The sequence below is a fragment of the Pseudopipra pipra genome, chromosome 4, assembly GCF_036250125.1.
Source record: "Pseudopipra pipra isolate bDixPip1 chromosome 4, bDixPip1.hap1, whole genome shotgun sequence".
Classification (NCBI taxonomy): Eukaryota; Metazoa; Chordata; class Aves; order Passeriformes; family Pipridae; genus Pseudopipra; species Pseudopipra pipra.
Window position 1 is genome coordinate 64,078,276 of NC_087552.1, and position 14,386 is coordinate 64,092,661.

The 14,386-nt window shown below is 43.0% G+C and overlaps 1 protein-coding gene and 1 long non-coding RNA gene across 4 annotated transcripts in view; one reads left to right on the forward strand and one right to left on the reverse strand.

The window, feature by feature from the left end:
* Window positions 1-220: 220 nt before the first annotated feature.
* On the reverse strand, window positions 221-6,632 carry LOC135413501 (uncharacterized). The gene is made up of 2 exons (XR_010430259.1): window positions 5,905-6,632; window positions 221-1,869 (listed from the first exon to the last, which is right to left on the reverse strand). It is a non-coding gene; the product is annotated as an uncharacterized LOC135413501 (long non-coding RNA).
* A 62-nt stretch (window positions 6,633-6,694) lies between these two features.
* The window catches only part of KIAA0232 (KIAA0232 ortholog), a 67,330-nt gene continuing 59,638 nt past the window's right edge, over window positions 6,695-14,386 (forward strand). For 2 of the 3 annotated variants that reach the window (XM_064653290.1, XM_064653289.1), the window contains exon 1: window positions 6,695-6,825. The gene's annotated coding sequence lies outside the window, so the exon portion shown is untranslated. The remainder of the gene's footprint in view (window positions 6,826-14,386) is intronic. The other variant, XM_064653292.1, reaches the window with a different exon arrangement.

The window sequence follows — 14,386 nt, forward strand, 5'->3', positions numbered from 1 at the left end:
CAATAGTAAAGCACAGAATTTTCAGCTTGTTTCTTAAGGATATAATTTCCTACCTGAAAGACTTTGCAGTGAAGTACTGTTCAATGTATAGAAGCACGTGCATCTGTGAAAGCATGCTCCCAGGAATAAAAATCTACAAAATCAAAATATTGCAACTAGCCAGAAAGTGATGTCTTTGGCTGCCAATTCTTATTCACTGCAGTGAATATTGACATTGACATTCAGGAAGAAAATATTTATTCTGAGAGATAAACTATTCTCTTATTTAATGCTATTGCATTCATTTTACCCCTTTGACAAATTCCATTCGAGCGATCCATCTTGATTATACTCCCATCGGTGGTCTGTAGTTGCAGCCCAATCCCGGCATCTAATATTCCACTTGGATACACCACCTTACATAGTGTGATTAGCTTGGTCTTTAGTGGCTCCTCCTTGTGTTATGTGACCACAGTAGGGCCTACAGTCAGCCTAAGGGGAAAAAAACATGGTGCTTTCTTACAGGGAACTGACCCCTACAAATGAATTCTGTACACCTGGAAAAGCTGGCTGGGTCTAGACATTTAACTGCTCCTTTATTTCATGACCTCTTCAACTGCCAAAATGTGTGTGGGTTTTTTATAACATCAAGACAGCAAATTTTGTTCAGCCAGTTGAAGTATGCCTGCTTTTTTGTTTCTTGGCAGATGATATTCAAATAGTATCAAACTCAAAAGACACTTCTATTTCAACAAAAAATCCTAATGAAACTGGCCTTGGAAAGTGAGATAGTTTTCTTCCCATTAACAAGTTCCAATGAGTAACTCTTCAAATGAGCATCTAAATCTAATTTAGTCAGAATTAGAAGCCAAAATATCACGAAAGATACTTTAGAGAGCATATCAGTGTAGCTGCAAAATATCGAAATATTAGCTACTTCTTGACAGAAAAATACCCTTTTTTTCTCTCATGCTGCTCAAGTGTTTTCTATTTCAGGCTGACAGCCCTGTAGTCAATCATGCTAGCTAGAAATCTCTCCTTAGAGCAGTTACAGCTTTGGAAAGGCAGGTACTAGAGATCCACATGTATTTCCAGATTTATTTTTTTTCTAATCTCAAAATAGTTAATATTTTTGGTTGGATTCAATACCATTCTTAAATGCTGCTTTTGTCAAACTTGACTTTTTCAGCTGCTGGTATTATCAACCACTCAATGGTTCTTTGATATCTATGGAATTAGTTATTTTTAATGGCAGCACTTCTCAGCCTATCAGTTCTATCAGAAAGTAGCAATGGCCATTTTTTGTTTTGCTCCCAGAAAAACAGTTCACACACACAAAAATATCAACATAATGATTATTAATAACAACAACAACAATAATAATAATAATAATCATCATCTTATTACAGCCTATAAGTCATGTATACAGATTCCCTTACCTGCCACAGCTTTCAAACAAAGTTTGGTTTTTTGGTTGATTTGTTTTTGGGGGTTTTTTTAAGTGTCTGAGAACATGCAATCTCTTTGCTTTGCAGTTTTTTACCATAGGATCAGATAAGAAAGCTTTTCTGATCAGTCAAAACATAATGTCAAAGTTCCAGGACAACAAGACATTAATACACAATGGATCTTCTCTATTAGCAGGGTCTGCAACAGAGTATCTTGTTCAGAAAATGCCGAGGAAAAGAATAATACCTTCAATTCAATTATTTTAAGAACTCAATACAATTTCATGTGTTTCTTTCACTTCTTGTTTTATATAGCTCATTAATAAAGATGGTATGACTCTTGTAGTACACTCATTCCAAAATCTGTGGCCAGATCGTCAGCTAGTAGAATGCAATCAACTCCGTTTTCAGCATTTTCATTGACTGAGAACGTGGCCAATATCTGGAAAAACAAAAAATTAGAAAAAAATGGTGGAATTAGTGTGCAACAATAATTGTATTTCTGACGAGCAAGGCAAGGATTGGATAATGCTGCAGGCTACTCAAGGACGGTTAATTGTATTCATGAACTATTTGTAAGACAGCAAGCTGCCAAAACCTCAGACATTTCCAACATGGTAATTCCGGAATGGCTATGGTATATAGGAAAAAACAGATGTCATAATGTGTCTCATTTAGTTTAAAACTTAACATGTAATTAACTTAATAGCTTGACAATAGCTGATGTAGCAACAAATATAATACAATTAAATTTGTACCTTATTATGACATCAAATTCTTCTATATATGCATGACAAAAAAAGATCAGATTTTGAGACACTGGTATATTTAATGGTGACTAAATCTCCTTAAAATGCAATCAATGTAATACTTGCTTTGTATTTCATCACTTGTGGAAATTATTTCATTTTTGTAACACTGTACTTCCTGTAGTCTTTTCATTACACCACCAGTGGAAGCTGTTCCTTGGTGTATTGTTTCAAATGCTATATGTAGGTACTTGGAATTTTACACTCATTACGTAGTATAAAGCTTTCATTTTCTTTATCTTTTGTACTGCTTGGCTGTTTGTCCAAACTGCTGTAGGCAATTATTGTGGTTCTTTATCATCTTCTCTGCGTATTTTTCACAGTAGACCTCAGGTGGTCTGTTTTATGCACACAGCACCATGTTGAGACAGAGTCCTGCTCATGTATTATTTTGGACTGCTCAAAGGTTTCTCAAGGCATTATGAGGGTTTCCCAATTGTTAGTGCTCCAGGATGAAAAAGGGTAAGAGCACACTGAAGCAAAATAATAATGAAAAAAAAAAAAGAGTCCCAAAGAAATACCAACACCAAGCCCAGACACTCCTGTTACAGAACAGCATGGCCTGACCTGCACTTTCTGTGAGTTCTCTACATGCAGTTTGGATTCAAAGAAAGCAAAAATACATTTTGAGGTTATAGTGATTGAGTTGCTTTAAACAGAAAATAAATTCACTTTGAATTATGTAATTGATTTTTCAAGTGACTCAGATATTCCAAACCCACCATGCTAGTGTGTTCCTATTAAAGATATTGAAATCTCTTAGAGAAAAGTTTGAGAGGAAAAAGTTCTAACTGTGGCCTAACGCAGATTCTACTAAAATTTAATGTCACATTCCTTTCACTGCAGTAGATGAGGCTCTTGATGCTGACAACAAAGTGGCCCTCTGATCCTGTGGGTATCTACAGCTTGCTTTTTCACTGCATAGGGATATTATTAGGAAAGAGGGATCAGTAAAAAGGAATCTGAAACCTGATCTAGTGCTGAGGAATGCCTTTCGAATGTGTCATTTGAACCGAGTTATTACTTCTGGGAGGTGTGAATGTCTTTGCTCAAAACTTGAAATGGACTCTGAAAAGTAGTAAAAAAGTTAGGCAAGCTTTCACGGAATTAAGCAAAGAGATAATTATATACTTCTGAAGCTGTATATCAAGATGCCAAATAAAACTCATCATGGCTCTGTTGGATATTACTTGTTTCACCTTACATTAAGTTCCATCCATTTTTTGAATTTTAAAAAGATATATGAATTTATGTATAGATGTAGATCATGCACAATTAAATGATCTTTTTTGTTCTTAAACTACATTTATTCCCTCATGAATCTTACTCTATCTCCATTTCTAAAACGCTGAATGTGCAGATTGTTTTTATCAAGCATTTCTTATGAACAGTTTATGAAGTGTGAACAAGAGGACTGATTGGTTATCATGACTTTCAAAGTTAACTGATACAGAATCCCTGCTTAGGAAAATTAGGGGGTTTTTATTGCACCTACAAAGAAATCTTAGGGAATATTATATACTGACCGATTTTAAGGAAGCAAGAGGAATGGCTGACAGTAAAATGCCTACAAGCTGTGGCTATATAACACTGAACTTCTGTGCAATTTCTCCTTATGTTCCTTACGTTATATAAGTATGTTCCTTAAAGGAAAAAATATTGTATGATGATATGGATACATTTTTAGAAATTTATTGGAGACTTTCTGGCAGGGGACACAATGAGAAAGGGAAACAGTGCTACTTGCTGAGGCTGACAGCTAGAAGCACGAGTCCATCAGTCACTCAGTTGTGGTTTAGCATTCTTTTCAACACAGATCACTTAGATTTTCCAAACAAGTGCTGTCACCTATAATGCACACCCACATAGTTGTTCTCAATGTGTGCAGGTTGTCACACAGAGGCAACAAACAGGGTTCCCATAGAGAACTTCCATCTTTGATAGCACTTCAGAAAGGAAAAGCCACTGATTGCGGCTCACATGCTCTATCCCTATGGCTTTTTAGAGGAAAAGTTCATTAGCTGCTTTGCATGCCAAGGGACCAGCTGTCCTTCAGCACATGGAGCAGCTCTGATTGACCAGGAGGACAAGTGGGAAATAAGCTCACAGCAGTGCCAGAGCAGCATATGGTCATGTACCAGCTGTTTCTGAAATGCTTGCCAAACGGAGATCAGAATTGGGTGGGTTGTTACGAAAATAAAAGCCAGCAAAAACCAACCAGCAAACAAAAAATGTTACTGTCGGGATTCCTGAGATCTGACCACAAAACCAGAAATGTCAATTTGAAATGTCACACAGAAATTACGTGAATATTCAGAATAATCTGTCACTGGCCTACATGCTCTGACTTGCTCCATCAGGAGAACACCAATGTTCTGAGCATCTGTCCATTCTATAGAGCTTTCATTTAAAAAAAAAGTATAGAAAGGGTGAAATAAGGTAAGTGGATTCGAATTGATATACATTACTCACACATTGAGAATATGTGCAGAAGATTTAAATTGGTGCCAATTGTTACTACAGACACATCCCAGGTGCTCCACACTTTACTGTATTTTATTTCTACCTTGAAAAGGGAATTCAGAGTCTAAGCTCGTGAACAAAAGGAGATTTGATTGCGATTGGCGAGAGTAGTGTTACAGTGGTGATGAAATGCTTCTGATAAACCAGGGGAATGACTCAGCAGAAAACAGTCAGCAGGATTTTTCCCCCAAAGCTTTTCAGTTTGAGCTTTTCATAACAAGAAAATAACTTGAACGGTACTTAAATGGTTCTGAGAACAACTCGGTCCTTCTATTGCAGGGTTTAAGGCACTAGTTTCTTTTTAGATCTCTCCCAAAATAGTCCTGCAAGGTTTGGAGAAAGTAACTGATTAACTGCCCCTTCACACACATGAATTACAGCCTCAGCTGCGTTTAAGAGAACGTTGGTAGCTCATGTAGCTACACAATCCTGCACACTTAACTTTTGGCTAGCCTAAATCAGATTTATGACTAAATTAAGTGCTAAGGATGTTCAAAATAGGCAAACCCTAGCTAGAACAAAACTAAGATTAGTGCTGCTCCTCTATCAGGAAATGAGTATATAGGCTAGGAGGCAGTGGTTACTACCTTGGCTTGTGTTCACATTTCTTATGAGATGTATTTTTATACACAGACTTCACTTGTTGAAAAGCCTATACAGGACTACATCCGGGGCGGGGGGATCATCTTGTCAAAGACAAGCTTGGTTCCAGTGACTGAAAGTGTCGTGCACAAAAGAAACAGTGTGAGCCAACGTGGATGACACACTGCATTTTGGAACTCCAGGAGCCACATATTGAGCAGTGAACAAAAGGAAGGAAACCTCAGGATTACACAGACAGAAGACTTACTTTGACATCTTACATAATATTGACTTTCCTTAGGCCCGTATGTGTTCATGTATTTGAGAAATGTGGGGTGGTAGTGTACACCTGAAAAGGGCATCATTATTTTCCCAATTAAGAAGGTTAATTAGTACTTTGGTGTGTCTTGTCATATTTTCAGTCTCGCAGTGGCCCATTTTCACCCATCTACTATGCTAAAAATGTTGCCCTTTCATTACTCCACGGTTGTGTAAACAGTTCTGATTAAACTGGCATTTAATCAATTGGAATAAGATCTCTCCGCGGCTCCCGAGGAGCTCACCTACTAAACACGACTTTCAATGGCACCAATCTCCTGACAGACGACTTCCCCTCCCAGACGGGCTTTCATTCCGCAGCAAAATAAACTTTTTTATTTGTTAACCTTGCCCTCCTCGGAGTCGCTCGGAGGATTTCAAAAGGACCTCACATGTCAAACACCACGGCTACGCTCCATCATTATCCCCCGCTTCCTCCCTCGCATTCCCGCCCGGACCCTAGGTGTTCCCGTCCCCAGCGCTCCCGAGGGGGCGCGGGCGGCTCTCCCGCCTCACGGCCGCCCCAGGCCGGCGCCGCTCCCGCCGCCCGCCCGGGCGGTGCCTTCCCAGGGCCTCGCCCGCCCCTTCCCTTCTCCCCTCAGGCGCCCGGCGGAGCGCGCGGCGCTGTCCCGGCGGGCGAGAAGCTGGACAACCAGGGCAAAGGGACACTTCCCCTCCTCCCTCCCCCCGCCCTTCCTGCGCCGCGGCCCCGCCACGGAGGCGGCTCGCCGGCGCTCGGGCCCTACGGACGGGGATGGGAATGGCAAGGGATGGGATGGGATAGGACCGGACACAGCAGCGCGGCTGTCCCAGATCACGGCTCCCCCACATCTGGCCCGCCCGACGCGGCCCCGCGGATCCGGGATCAGCGATCCGGGCCGCCCTCTGGGCGGAGGGATACGGGGCGGAGCCGGCGGCGCGGTCCGCCGGGGCGCTGAGTCCCGTTGCCGGGTGACGGCGCGGGCGGCCCGGCCCCCTCCCGCCCTCTCCCCCTCCCTCCCCGTGGCGCTGGAGCCGCCGCTGCCGCCGGTTTACGTAACGCCTCCCGGGGCAGGTCCCGGCTCCGTCCCGCCCGCCTCACTCGGGGACGGCAGCAGCGGGACGGAGTCCGCCGCCTCCTCCGGCTGCCAGAGGCCCCAGGGCCCCGCTCTGCGCCGCCACGGCAGGTAAATGCCCGCCGCGGGCCCGGGGAGCAGAGGGAGGGGCAGCGCTGGAGGGAGGGAGGGAGGGGGAGCGGCAGCCGCCCTCCCCGTGGAACGGGAGGACTGAGCCGGGAGGCGGCGGCGGGCGCCCTTCCCCTCCCCCGCCTCCTTCCCGCTGTTGCGCTGGGACGGGCGGGCTGGACCCCCGGGAGCGCCGGGGCCCGGCCGGGCAGGCCCGCGCATCCCTGCCCTCTCCGCTAACTGCCCGGGAAGAGGAGGAGTTGCCGGGCCGGGCCTGGCCCCTCCGGGAGGATGGTTTCCCGGGACGGCGCGTCCTGCTCCTGGGCTGCGGCTGGCGCAGCGCGGCGGGAACGTGCCGGGGGAGCGGGAGGAAGGGGCCGGGGAGGGGGTGACAGGAGCGCCGGGGGCCGGGCGGGGGGCGGCTGCCGGCCGGCGGCGGGCAGGGCTCGGGGGCGGGGCCGGGGGCCCGGCCGGGGTGCCCCGGTCCGAGCGCTGCCCAGGAGGGGAGCGCAGCCCTTCCCGGCTGCGCCCGGCCCCGCGCTCTTCCATCACGGCGGGACCCGGCGCCAGCTGAGCGGCTTGGCCGGGGCCGGGGGGGAGGTGCCGACCTGGAGCGGGAGAGCCGGGGCTTGGTGCTCTCGGGCCGGGTCACGCCCGGGAGCAGAGGAGGAGGAGGAGGAGGAGGGAGGCGAAGGCGGCAGCAGCACCCGCCCGCCGCGGGTGCCGGCCCGCGCCGGTGTCAGTCGGCGCCAGCGGACGGGAGAGCGGAGGATGCGGCGGTTCGGGTCGGGGTAGCGAGAGCCCGAGCCGGGCAGCGCCTCCCCTGCCCCGCCTGACCCCGGGGCTGAGGTGACGGGGCCGTGCCGGGCCCGGCCGGCGCTCACGCCGTGACCTTTCATCCTGTGCGATCGCACAGAGCGCAGCAGCGGCCGCGCACCGGCGAGGGGGAGCCGGAGCCGGGCCGGGCAGATGGAAACCGCCCCGGCCGAGCCGCGGTGCTGCAGCGCTGCCCCGGGGGCCGATCTGGCGGGACTCGCTCCCCTCCTATCTTTTTTTTTTTTTTTTTTTTCCCCTTTCCAGCAGCATTGTCCTTTAGGGCCTATTGAAGGCAAAAGGCGGATAGGGAGGCTCGGGCTGCTGCTGAGGAGGCGGAGCTGGGCTGATGGCGGACTGACGGGAGCCGCATCCTATGGGCGCGGGCAGCCGGCGCCGCCGGGGCGGGCCCGCGGCCGCGGCCTCTCGCGGGCGATGGGCGGGGTGGGGGACAAGGTTTGGCGAAGGTTACAGCTGAATGCAGAAGTGACACGAACTGACACTTCGCTCCGGCTAACTCGTTTCCATCTTCTCCTCGTGTCGCCTACGATTAAAAGTATACACGTATGGAGTCGTGTTATGAAACTTTGGGAAAAGCCAAAGTGCGGTGCTTTTTTCCCCCCTGTCTTGTCTTTGTTTTAATTACTCATTGCAGTACCTGATACTGATCTGAAGGGTGAAAATAGTGTGATTTGCTTGTCCTTCCCTTAAATAAAAGGCATTCCTGTGTTCTGATGTTTTCTGTGTATAAGTAATTTGGGTTGCGGTTTATAAGCTTGGGATCAGAGGACACTGGTATGGGTAGTTGATTTTCCTTATTCAAACCCTTTTAAATGTTTAGATTTTTGCCCTTCTGTTGCACACCATATATCAATCCTGTGTTCCTGGGATGAAGTGGGAATTGCAGATCGACTTTGGTTTCTTAGCTGTCAAAACTGAGCTCGTGATGATTCAGTAGATAATTGTGTAAAACAAACTACTTCACTGCAGTGCTTAAACCCCAAGTATTGCGGGCTCCTCACAATCCATGGGAGTCTGTAATTGACATTTTTCTTTATTATTTAAGACAAAAATATGCCTTGTAATAGTAAATGACATGGAACTTGATTGTTACTTGACATGAAACTGTACAGATTTTATTTTGTACTAATCCTCCATCTGCCGTTTCTTGTCAGTATGGATATGCTAAAATGGTAGTGTACAAACCTTCCCTTTCAATTGATAAAGCATATTGTATAGGTATCAAAATCTCTTTTTATCATTGAGATGTAAGAGGGGATGTAGGTAAACTTGAATAAAATGAGTAGCACACTGTATATTTTTAATGTTACTGATTTTCAAACACTTGAGAATTATAGGGGAAATCCTGATTTGTACAGTCCATTGAAGGCATCAGCAGTTTATATCCCCACCATATTCTACTTGACAGATATTCCCACATGTGCAGTCACAGAACTTTATCGATTCATTTGGTGCACTGTGCATTTGAGACCAGAGATTCTGCAAATTTGAGTTTAGTATGTTACCATCCAGCTTTTCTGCTGGTGGAGTCAGAAGGAATCAGAAGGAAAATAAGGATCAAACAGGTCTATATGTGACCCAGGAGGGAAAAACGGAGGCCTTGAACTTCTTATGTTATCTTAATATGCTGATTTCATAGTCTGTATTCCCCACCGCTTTTGTTGTTGTTGCGATTTGTTATTCTTCCAAGTAAGAGAAATTCCATAGGGGTAAAATGACGTCAGCATTTTCATTTGCTCACTTGCTGTGCATTCTAGCAGGAATAGGGACCGTGAAAGATCTAGATACTGTTCAAAACTTCATTGTTTGTCCTTCTTGAGCATCTTTTTTCTAGGTGAATAGGGGAATGAAGCAACCAAGAGGTTGGTTTTATACTTAGCATGGGTGAATTTTCTTGTGCAATTTTACTGGGTTTTAGACATAGTGTTGTAGAGTCAGAATAGACTTTTTGTCTACTTAGCTACAATCCTAGGAAAATCATATCTGTTTGCTGCTTCTTTAAGCAGTAGCTAATAACTAAAAGCAACAACTTAGTACTATGCTAAGATGGGCAACAATGCCTGTTAAAGCAGAATGTGGTGAAGGCAGCATGACTTAGAATTCCTGTAGGCTAAGAGGTAGCAGGAACTATTCCAGTTAACTGCACTGCCAGTGGAGCTTGGAATACAAATGATCTTCTAGAAGCTATTTAATATGTTCTGTTTATTGGGATAGTTTCTTCTGTCTTGTGGAACAGAGATTGGAATCCTTCCTTTCAGTCCAACCAGTGACTGGCTGGTTAGATAATTTGTAAATATAATTGTAGAAACGAGTTGTTGTGTTGTGTCCATCCCCTCAGCCCCACCCCAAGAATTTTTTCCGAGTAAGGTCAATTTCATGATACAAAATAAAAATGTTCAAATGAATATATGAATGTTCAGTTGCATTTCAGTACACAGGCAAAAAGGAAATTGTATGATCAGAAGGAAAAGTGTGGGTTTTTTCTTAATCTGGAAATAGTTTACCAGACTTTTCAAGGCAGAAGTACCATTTAACTGTGAGACTGCCAGAGTGTTTTAGTAGAAAAAGATCTAGATGAGCTAGTTATAATATTTTTCCTGAAAAGCATCTTGTTCTACTTACCTGAAAGTTGGTTGGGTATATTTTTAATGGATGTTGAGAGATTGAATGTGTGTTTTATTGGCCCACAGTGATGGTTAGGGGGTGTGGGGGTAAGGGTTGAGTAGCTTGAACATTCAGTACAAAGGTTATTCTTTCACAGATTTCTTACTAGAAGTTATTTCTGTAGCTTTACTGGAAGCTACTGAATACTTTGAATTTTTATTCATCTACTTCCTTTATAATTTCATGTGCAAGGTGTTTGGATCTACCTGCATAAAACTATATGTTGTTTGTTTCTGCATCACCTGTATTCTGTTCATAACTTAGCTTCCATATGTCCACTGTGTTATCTGTGTTTCCAAGACATTTATTTCTAAGGCAGTGATGTGGAAATTTAAACTGTGAAGTATTTAAATACATCTTTTACTGTTGTGATATTACATGTAATCGTTTAGTTATATCCTTCTAAGTGATTTGTGCTCAGGCTTGCTATAATGATTTTCATTTTTAATATAATTTGGGGAATGTTTAAATTTCTGGTTTTTACTGTATTGAGGAAGAAGTCTCAAATATGCAGTCCATGCTAATGTCACTTGTGTCTGTAACTTTCTAGGCCTTATTCTAGAAAGGATTGCATATGAAAAGTTATATTCTGCAAAAAAACTTGTTAATAAATAAAAATAAATTTTAACAGGGCTGAAATCTGAATAGTTTTGTGTTCTTTTTATAGCTTTTAAAAGTCTTCCTGTAGTTAGTATTAAATTTGTCAAAGGAACAAGGTCTGCTGGATAGAGTGCTGGGCTAGGACTGAGGAAAGAACCCGCAGTTTTCTATCACTGAGCGAAGTCAAGTGAATAGTTTCATTTTAATGTGCCTGTGTTTGAAGTGTTATATGGAAAGGAGTAGCTGTTATGCCTTCAGTGTGTTATTAAATTGTGTGAGTATGGGTTTTCTGTTGTTTTTATGGTTTGAATAGATGGACTAGCTTGGTTGTAGAAGAATTCTGAAGGGAGATGCAGTTACATTGCAGATGAGATTTTGCATATATAGACTGTGGAAAAAGGTACAGAGAGAGAGATAAGGGAATAAGAGACTAGGGGTACCTGAAGGCCAGAAGAAATAAAGCAACCTGTCATAAGATGGTATAGTCTTAACATCAGAGCAGCAGAGCGGAGTTGCAAGATGCATAAACTGTGCAGGGTTATTCTGGGTAGTGTTACCTAGTCAGGACTTGGATTGAGATAGTAATCTTCAACAGTAAAGTGGGAAAACATACACAGATTGATTCAAGAAATTATTTTCGTCATTTAGTGTGTGGCATATGTACTTTTTAAGAAAAGAAAGTGTTTTATTAGTCTAAAGAAAAAAGTCTGCTTGAAGCATCACTAAGAAAGAAATCAGTAATGCGTATCGCTGCTATTGGATGAGTAGTTAATCCTCACCAGGTCCTTGCAACCCTGTAATTTGTTATTATAAACTTGAAACAAATTTGAAGACTGTGGCTGAATGGAAGTACAACTTTAAAACATTGCATTGTATTTAGGACACTGGGGTATCCTGAAAGAAATGGAGCCAGCTTCCAGTGATTTGTCTGGTTGATAGCTTTACTTTTAAAACTTCTGGAGAAACTTTAACTGTTTCATGATATTTTAATTCTGCTGTCTGAAGATTTTGAGCTAATGACCATTAGTAATTAGCTAAAGATTGCTGTTGAGTGAATTCCTGTTCTCCTGGTTCTGTCTTCTGGGGTAGAAGTTCACTCTGCTGCATATTCAACTCTTGCACTTGACAATGAAACTGAGTTACCTTTAGTAATTTTGTTCTATTAATGTTTTTATAGCTGTTTTGATGGAAGGCATGTCGAACTATGTGAGGTGGCAAAAGTTTTAAAATGTCTCCATAAGTTCAAATATGAGTTTAATTGTCACATGTCGTTCAGTTTTTCGCCAGCCTCTCTGAACAGAATATCTTACCAGCTTCAGAGAAACCTCAGAGTTCCAGTTTTTAGTAACTTTGTTCTTGATTTGTGAAAGAAATGCCTTGGTTAACAATACAGTAACTTCCTTGAAGAGAAGTAATGTAATGCTGACCTGCTGTTTTTGTAAGAAGTTTTCTGGTTGTGATAGCTTAATATTTTGCATTTTAGGCAAATGACAGCTTTCCAGCTCTCGTTGGAAATAGAAACAGCAAATGTATTATTTTAAGAACAGTATTAAACTGTCTTACCTATTCAGGTCTTTTTTAGAAAGTAGCATTTTTAGGCAACATACTTCATCACAGAAGTAGAGATATAAGATGACAACAAATATCACCACCGTTTTTATGGAAAAAGACATCCTGGTTGCTTTACAACACAAACTGAACAAACAATGCCTATGCAAATGCATTCAAATGCTAAAATATAAATTATTTCATGTGACTTGCTATTCTGTTCAAAATAGCAGAGTATCTTACTTCAGATCTCAATTTCATAAATATATAGAATTCCATTTACTAATATTTGGGAATAAAAATTAGAGGTGATAGAAGTGCGGGAGAAAAGCACTTGAAGCCATTTCCTTTGTTGGCCTGCTGTATTTTCTGTACTGTAAAGTCAGTATCTTCTCTGCTGGTTAAGTTATAGAGCTTGCAAATTCAGCTTGTCAGAACTCTTTGCATTTACTGAGCCTCTTCTGGCTGACACATCTTGTATGTTTTTACACAGTTATTAATGAAAACATTGTCTATATGTGACTTCCAACTGAGTTATGGTAACCTGTTTTTTATTGAAAGAACTGTTGAAAAGACTATATGGTTAGGCAAAGATACATTTGTTTTTAAACCCTTCGTGAGGCTATTTTAAGCTTTTCAAAAAGATAGTAATTAACTCCCTGAATTACAGAGAAAGTATAGAAAACTTTAATAGTAAGTATTCAGAAAAGATCTTCAGAGAAATTAAAGAAACTAATAAACCAAAGCAAAATGTATAGTGTGGTCATTATCTAGTTAGATGTTTATATACAGCTGGGTTATTAACTTTGGAAGTATAAATAGCAGGACAAATACCGTAGCCTTTAAATGAGCACTGGTGGTTGGATCTTTGGCATTCACAATTCATTCTGCTTTTCCTTTCCTGACTGAAAGATGCAATGTATGCCTAAAAGTAAATTGTATATTAACTGAAATAAATCCTGTGTGGCTGCACTACAAGAGTGGGCACTGGGCTACTTGGTGCTGCAGAAGCGTTCCAGCTGATGTGAATAGCACTGAATATTTTATCAGGGTGGCCCCACTGGTGGCCTGGGGGATGATTCCATCTGGTGGCTGCCTGAGCCTTGGAAGAGTCCCCAACACTGCTGTGGCACAATGGTGCTGTATCTGTACACTGAGCTGTTCAAAACTGGAGGCAGATCTGTTTTAATGCACGCACAAGAACCTTGGTGCTTGGGCCTCCAAGCCATTGGCATCCCGCTTGGGAAGGGAGTTCAAACACAGGCAGATAGCTGTTGGTAACAGGTAGTTTGAATTGTTCTAAAAGTTGAGTAAATAAAAGACATCAGGAGGGCAGGAAGGAGAGATATAGCTTTTGATAAATAGTGTCCCTGTGAAGATTCTCATGGGACTGAACAGAAAAGACTGTAACTATCTCCTCCTTGAAGTATGATCTAGACAAATATTTCTCCCCAGGATCTCTCAGGCCCAGTAGCAGTCAGTCCATCCAGGTGATCTCTGTGTAATAGGCTTGAGGGAAGCAGGGGAGAGCAAGATGTTTGTCACTTCCCTTGCTCTGGTATGCCGATAAAATCTGTGGTTTTAAATTGACCAACTTATACCACTGTCTTCAGTGGTAAAAAGAAATTTACAGGACAGTCTGAAACCTGATGTCAGTGGTACTGAAATTACACTGATGGTTGGGGAGGGCTGTAGAGTATGAGGTGAGTTTTTGAGGTGCACACGTGTCACCTTCTTCAGTAACACTCTTTCCCTTGGGTTCTCCACACTTGGGTGATCCATCCCATTCCAGGCCAGTTCCAGTGCAACGCCTGCCTCTCTCAGCAAAACTGAAGCAACCAGTAATTTCTTTGTCGTCTCCAGGCTACTGTTACAGTGGAATTCTGTTTGTGCTTTTTGAAGTCTGGTCCACCAAAAA